The following is a 7,169-nucleotide window of genomic DNA, read 5'->3' on the forward strand; positions in this document are numbered from 1 at the left end:
AAAAATAGAGAAAACTATATATAAACTGAATATAAACTCTCTCTCTCTCTCTCTCTCTCTCTCTCCTCTCTCAAATTCGAGCTACAAGCTATAAGAATTGCAACTGCAACATATTAATGAAGCAGCTATTAATTCACATCATCATGTCATCACGAGTCTGAAATTAAATCCTGAAAAAAAAATTATTTTTCTGTTAAAATACCATCTTGAACCCAAATGATCTAACTCCCACCTATTCAATATAATAAAAATATTAATCACACTTTGACACTCAATGTTTTTTCAGTCAGATTTCAATCCGTTTGAAGTGGGTCGTTTCGACAAAGCCTGTTTTACGAAATGAATTAAGTGGTTATTACAAATGATGATCACTGCAACGCCTACTAGGTTTGAGTAAATAGAAGTTGAGTAATATTCTAATAAAAATCACTTGCTTTTTTTGTTTTTTGTTTGTAAGTGTTTTTACGTTGCATGGAACCAGTGGTCATTCAGCAACGGGACCAACGGCTTTACGTGACTTCCGACCCACGTCGAGAGTGAACTTCTATCACCAGAAATACACATCTCTCACTCCACAATGGAATGGCCGAGAATCGAACCCACGACCACCGAGGTGAGAAGCAAACACCAAACCAACCACGCCACTGAAGCCCTTGCTTTTATCGTCTGGGAGGTGATATAAAATATCTGAGCCACTAGTGTTTATGGCATATTAATGATTTCATTTATATATTTAAAAGGTAATATATGTATTCAAAACCAAATTAAGGGTATTTTGTGATAAATATAATCGCACTTTCAAATGTTCGACGCAGTATTTTTAAGTAATGTTAATTTTGCAATAAGATCAATCATTAATTGATAAAAAAAAATCTCCACTATATCTCGGAAAACTAAATAATATATATACCCTGCTTCTCTCCTACTGGCAAAATCAACAGCAGTCTGGGGAACATTTCATGAAAATCAAATATAAATGTTTGCCTTCTCAGTTATCAATTCCGGCGAAAATGAACGCAATGAAATGTTCACATGGCATTTCCTTCCTGCTCAGAACCTTTATTGTTAATTTATTTTTTTCATTTTCTAATGACTGATCTCTTTTTTTCTGTATTTCCTATTAACTTCTGTTTATTCTTTCGAATGAACACCGTAATATTCTTTGGAAGCTTGATTTTGAAGTAAATGCCACCTTAGTGGACTTGTTACATATGAATATGGTTTATCTTCTGAATAATAATAATAATAATAATAATAATAATAATAATAATAATAATAATAATAATAATAATAATTAATAATAGGGATATGGGATATGCCAGTGGAAATTGTGCCCATAAATCAAAGGAGTACTAGACACGATCCCAAGATCCCTGAAAAGGAATCTGGAAAAACTAGAGGCTGAAGTAGGAAGAGGACTCATGCAAAAGTGTGTGCTCTGTAGAAACAGCCCACATAGTGAGAAAAGTGATGATCTACTAAGGAGGCAGGATGCAACCCGGAACCCCACCCTATCGAATTAGAGGACGATGGTAAATATATATATATAATATATATATATATATATATATATATAGATATATATATATATATATATATATATATATATATATAATAGCACATTTCCTGTCTGCAACAAGTCGTAAACATGTACATGAAAAAGTTATTTATGCCGTTTCTCCAAGCTAGTATGAAGGTGATCATTTGAAACAGGGGCGAAGGGATATTAAAATGAGAAAAATGAAAATTAAATAATGCCCCCAAAAACATAATAAACTGAACAGGAACAAAGAATAATAGAAACAGAAACAAGAACTTTGAAGGGGGGGGGGAGCACGACAAGGGAAACAATTAGACAAAGAACACAAACACAAAATTTAGGTTGAAAAAATCCAAAGAAATATTAAATATTACCAAAAAATCTACATAGCAGGACGAACGAATCACAGAAACAAAAAACGTATTGGGTACAGGGTGGAGGTTGGGGGGAGGAGGAGTTGTTGGATAAAAGGACAAGGAAAGCAATTACACAAAGACCAAACAGACAAGCACACACACAAAAGGGAGAAGAAATGAGAAAACTTGAGCAGAGTCAAGTGGATCAAGTCCGAGCGGGAGGAGAAAGAGAAAGAAAAGAGATAAGGCAAGTCAAGCAAAACTTCCTGGAGGGGGGGTGGGGGGAGGCGAGAGAAGACAACGGCAATAGTTTCCATTAAAGTTGATACAGCCTTTTCGACATGGTCTTAACGACTGACATTATGTAAGGAGGAAGTGGTGGCTCTCTCCTCCCCTTCTTCATCTTCTTCTTAAAAGAGTCTTCGTTTCCACGAAGGAGAGAGGGACACTTCGGAGATTAAAGTAATATTCTAAAAGAGTTGGGATCTTCATAGATTTTTTTTAAAAATTCGATTTTGGCTTTTGTTGCAACCTGGGTGAATTCTCGGTCAAATTGCTGTTAATTAATATATATATATATATATATATATATATATATATATATATATATATATATATGTATATATATATAATATATATAATACTGATATATATTAAATAAAAAATATACACACACCACAACAATCCTTTTCATGCATTTACCAAGTTGATACAGCCTTTTCGACATGGTCTTAACGACTGACATTATGTAAGGAGGAAGTGGTGGCTCTTTCTCCTCCTTCTTCATCTTCTGCTTAAAAGAGTCTTCGTTCCACGAAGGAGAGAGGGACACTTCGGAGATTAAGTGATATTCTAAAAGAGTTGGGATCTTCATAGATTTTTTTTAAAAATTCGATTTTGGCTTTTGTTGAGACCTGGGTGAATTCTCGGTCAAATTGCTGTTAATTATATATATATATATATATATAATATATATATATATATATATATATATATATTATATACACACACATCCTTTGTTTTTCATGCATTTACCAAGAGATCACAGTGTATATGAGGTCTGACATCCTCTTGCGCGTACGGTGGATAGAAGCCGCCTGAAAGTTTATGGAAATTATACCGAGGGAATATAATTCTCGAGACGGGAAACGAGTTCGAGTTCACAGTCAAATGGTGAAAAGAAATATATATATATATATATATATATATATATATATATATATATATATATATATATATATATATATATATATAATATATATATATATATATATATATTTCTTAAGGTATTTTTAACTTGTGCTATTATTCACCCAGATGGTTTTCAATAAGATATTAGTAAAGAAAAAGTGATGTAAAAACTTACTTATACGAGGAACTTGTTTAAAAAAAAAATTCTTACCGATGACCTCACATGTACGTACATGTTCGTGTATTTTTATGAAGCATTCTTTAATAGATAGTCAAATGAGAAATATCTACTGAAAAACAAAAAATTGGCCAGTCTTCAAATTACTACATATTATTTGTAAACAAAATTATCCCCTTTTAAACCATTTAAGCTTTGCAAAAGATATTTTTCAGTGTTGAAAATATTGGGAATATGTAATTACATTAAACAATTGATAAGGAGCCATAGCATAATCAGACCGATATTAATTTTCTGTATTTTATAATGAACAGCGCTAAAAATCAATGGATAGCTGGAAAGCACCTTATCTCAGACCCACTTTTACCCTAAAACCCACCTCTCCCTCCGGTCAAAAGAATCTAAGGCATGATATCCTTCATAACATTTTTGAATACGAGATAAAAGCAAACCGAGCTCTACCACCCTCCTCTCTCTCTCTCTCTCTCTCTCTCTCTCTCTCTCTCTCTCTCTCTCTCTCTCTCTCATCCTTTGCATTATTAATGGGCGATATTTTTTGTTAAAGACGCCCAAGGTAAAGATGAAATGGCACCGCTTGGGTATTTAATTACCGAATAAAATTACCTGAATTGCTGTAACTTACGTTATTTGCACTTTAGTATCAGCAAATAGAAGACAAAATGAAGTAAAAACGTTTACGAGAGAGAGAGAGAGAGAGAGAGAGAGAGAGAGAGAGAGAGAGGTGAATTCGCTATTACCCACTCGCTACATTCTCTAAAAATTTATTGAAGGAAAGAAACATTAATTACTCCCAAACACAGCTAATCTTCGAGGAGCTTCCAATTAATAAATCCCCGAGGATGAAGACTCTATCATTCGAGAGACTCAATGAACTCGACTTCCTCAGGATATTCCCCAGGGAACCCGCCCGCAGATCCTTCAAGGAATCAATAGGAAGGAAAGAAAGGATATTTTGTCAATGAACCCTCGCCTGATAGAAAAAATAATTAGCATTTCCTTTTGAGAATCTTCCACTACACAATATGATGGGAACTAACTCTTACTTAAGGTTTCCGAGGGATTTCTTTGGTAAAATTAGGATTTATTTTTCATAAAGAAGACGGAAATTTAGGAAAATATTGGAGATAAACTTCAATAATGCAGACACTAAGCAGATATGTTGTTGAAGCCTTCTGCCAATATAAACGTGAGAAAAGAAACAATACTATTTTCTATTTTACTTCATCCTAAATGCTGGATTGCATTGTATAATGTGTCAGTGAATTCTCAGCCTCAGGATTATATAACTTACACAAATACTTCACCTTCTGACCTATGTGGCGTTTTCTCCTCGCTGGTAAAAAAAAATATTAAAACTACAGCCAGCAAAAACACTACTCTAGTAAGGCAAAAGTTCAGGCTATTATTAAGCAAACAATGGAAACGCCACTCACGATTAAATCTTGTGTCTCCTCTCCTGCGTCATGAACATATTCTTTGGCATGAAATGCTTCCTAGAAATAGAGAACAATAATACTAGCTCTAGAGCCGGATCCAGCTTCTGAAAAGAACCAACTTTTAAGACGAGACGTTTTGTTGCAGCAAATTGCTTACTATTCACCCCGGTGGAACGCAAAAAGCTTTCGTGCATTAGGTAGCTTTAGTGGACAAGAAAATAAAAACACTGGAGGAGGAGGAAGTGTAAGACATTAGGATAATGCTGATAGAATCTGCAGCGATAATGTAATTATGAAAGGAGTTTTCTGTGTGTCAGTGTGTAGTTTTTATCAAGGAGAAAACATAAGGTAAAACTGAATGCAATGGTATACAGGATACAGAAATGCATTTCTTTCGTTTCCAGGATAAGGCCTTGATTGTGAAAGCAGCTGCCATTATGATTCAAGAATCATAAATTGAATGACCGCAACACCTGTTGGCAGGTGTGTGGGATGCCATTAATTCCACTTAATTTCACTTACCAGTTTCCTCAGCAAATTACTTCAGCACCAAAGCCCAAGTTCAAAATAGGAACTAATGGTAAATAGTAAAACAATGTCTCGCAAAAATAGAAAAAAAGTTACTTTAGTATTAAGATCCATTACTATATGTCACAATAATGATAAGAACCACAGTATTAATTAAGTTTATTATGATTTTCGAAAACAAGCAATCCAAGAGCAGACCTTCTATTGAGTTACCTAATGAGAGTGGTTGCAAAACTCGAAATTCGACTCAAACAAGGAAATCAATTGTAAGTGATTTTAAAACCTGGATCGAGAGCTATCCTTGATTCCTGCTGTCATTTCATCACGTCGTAATACTCGCATCGAGAGAAAAGCATTTTTGCCTTTGTACGTGTGGGCGTTAAAATGAATTCTAACGACAACCAATTTTTATCTGGAAATGAAAAATAGTATCCAAATGTGATATTGCACTCTTTTCTTATAAAAAAAATTTCTTAATCAACTGTTCATTAATTACATTTATGATAAACGATTTTTAAAAACCAGGTTTTTCTTTTATGACGTTGTTGAAATGAAAGATATCGTAAGGTTTTAATTTTCTTCAGAGAGAGAGAGAGAGAGAGAGAGAGAGAGAGAGAGAGAGAGAGAGAGAGAGAGAACTATTATGTTCAGTTATATTTGATCCAAATAGCCAGAAATATTGAAAGAACGAAACATAAGATTCAGATTTTCATTTGAGAGAGAGAGAGAGGAGAGCCGACGAGATGAGAGGAGAGAGAGAGAGAGAGAAATAACGTATTTCAATCATATTTTCACCTGAATAGCCTACTGTGTCTGAAAAAAAAAATTTAAATGCTTTTTTCAATGCCAAAATTAAATTTCCGTTGCACACGTGTACTGGCGCAATTGAGCAATATTTGTCGCTTTATTTTCTCCCTTTATTAGGGTGGCCAAACACGCGAGAGTCGCCCACGCCGGCCTGTAACTATATAACCCTCTTCCCACGCAGCCGAGGAAACGATAAACCTGCCTGCTATACTGCTAAGGTTTTACTGCTTTTACTGTTGGAAGTACAAGTAGTAATATCTTCAGCTACATTATTCGTGTGTGTGTGTATATATCCATATCCTATATCTATATATAGATATATATATATATATATATATATATATATATATATATATAAGAATATACAAATACATATATATGTGTATATATTATACACACACACACACACACATATTATATATTATATATATATATATATATATACTATATATATAATATATGCACCCACACAACTACAAGTAGTACTATCTTCATCTACATTATTCGTGTGTGTATATATACTATATATATATATATATATGTATAGTATATAGTATATATATATAATATACATACGTAAGTACGTACATACATACATGGTGTTTCCACATATTCATGCTATCCTGGGGCAATATTTTTCACCTTTATGCAATCCTTATTCAAACCAATTCCATTATATCCACACGCCACCTTCTTTTCTAGAATCATAGACTGATTCAAAGCCTAGATAACTAGATAGTATCTGCAAATGCCATTGATTGCAATAGGAAGTGTATATATGTATAAGTATATATATATATATATATATATATATATATATATATATATATATATATATATATATATATATATGTATGTATGTGTGTGGGTGTGTGTGTGTGTGTGTGTAACATAGTATGGGGAATGTACAGATTCATATTTTTAACTTCCGCTGGAGACTGAGAGTTCGGGCGACAGCTTAAGAATGGTGATGATTCTTTTTTTGGGTGTGTGTGATGTTAAAGTTCCTTACCTAAGCATATCAGTGCCATGATAGCTTGTCCAAGGTGCCTTTGAAAACTGGCTGCAACCAGTTACCGAAGGGTGTGAATTCATGTGTACGTGTACGAGCT

This window comes from Macrobrachium nipponense, chromosome 32, assembly GCF_015104395.2.
Source record: "Macrobrachium nipponense isolate FS-2020 chromosome 32, ASM1510439v2, whole genome shotgun sequence".
In the NCBI taxonomy this organism is placed as follows: domain Eukaryota; kingdom Metazoa; phylum Arthropoda; class Malacostraca; order Decapoda; family Palaemonidae; genus Macrobrachium; species Macrobrachium nipponense.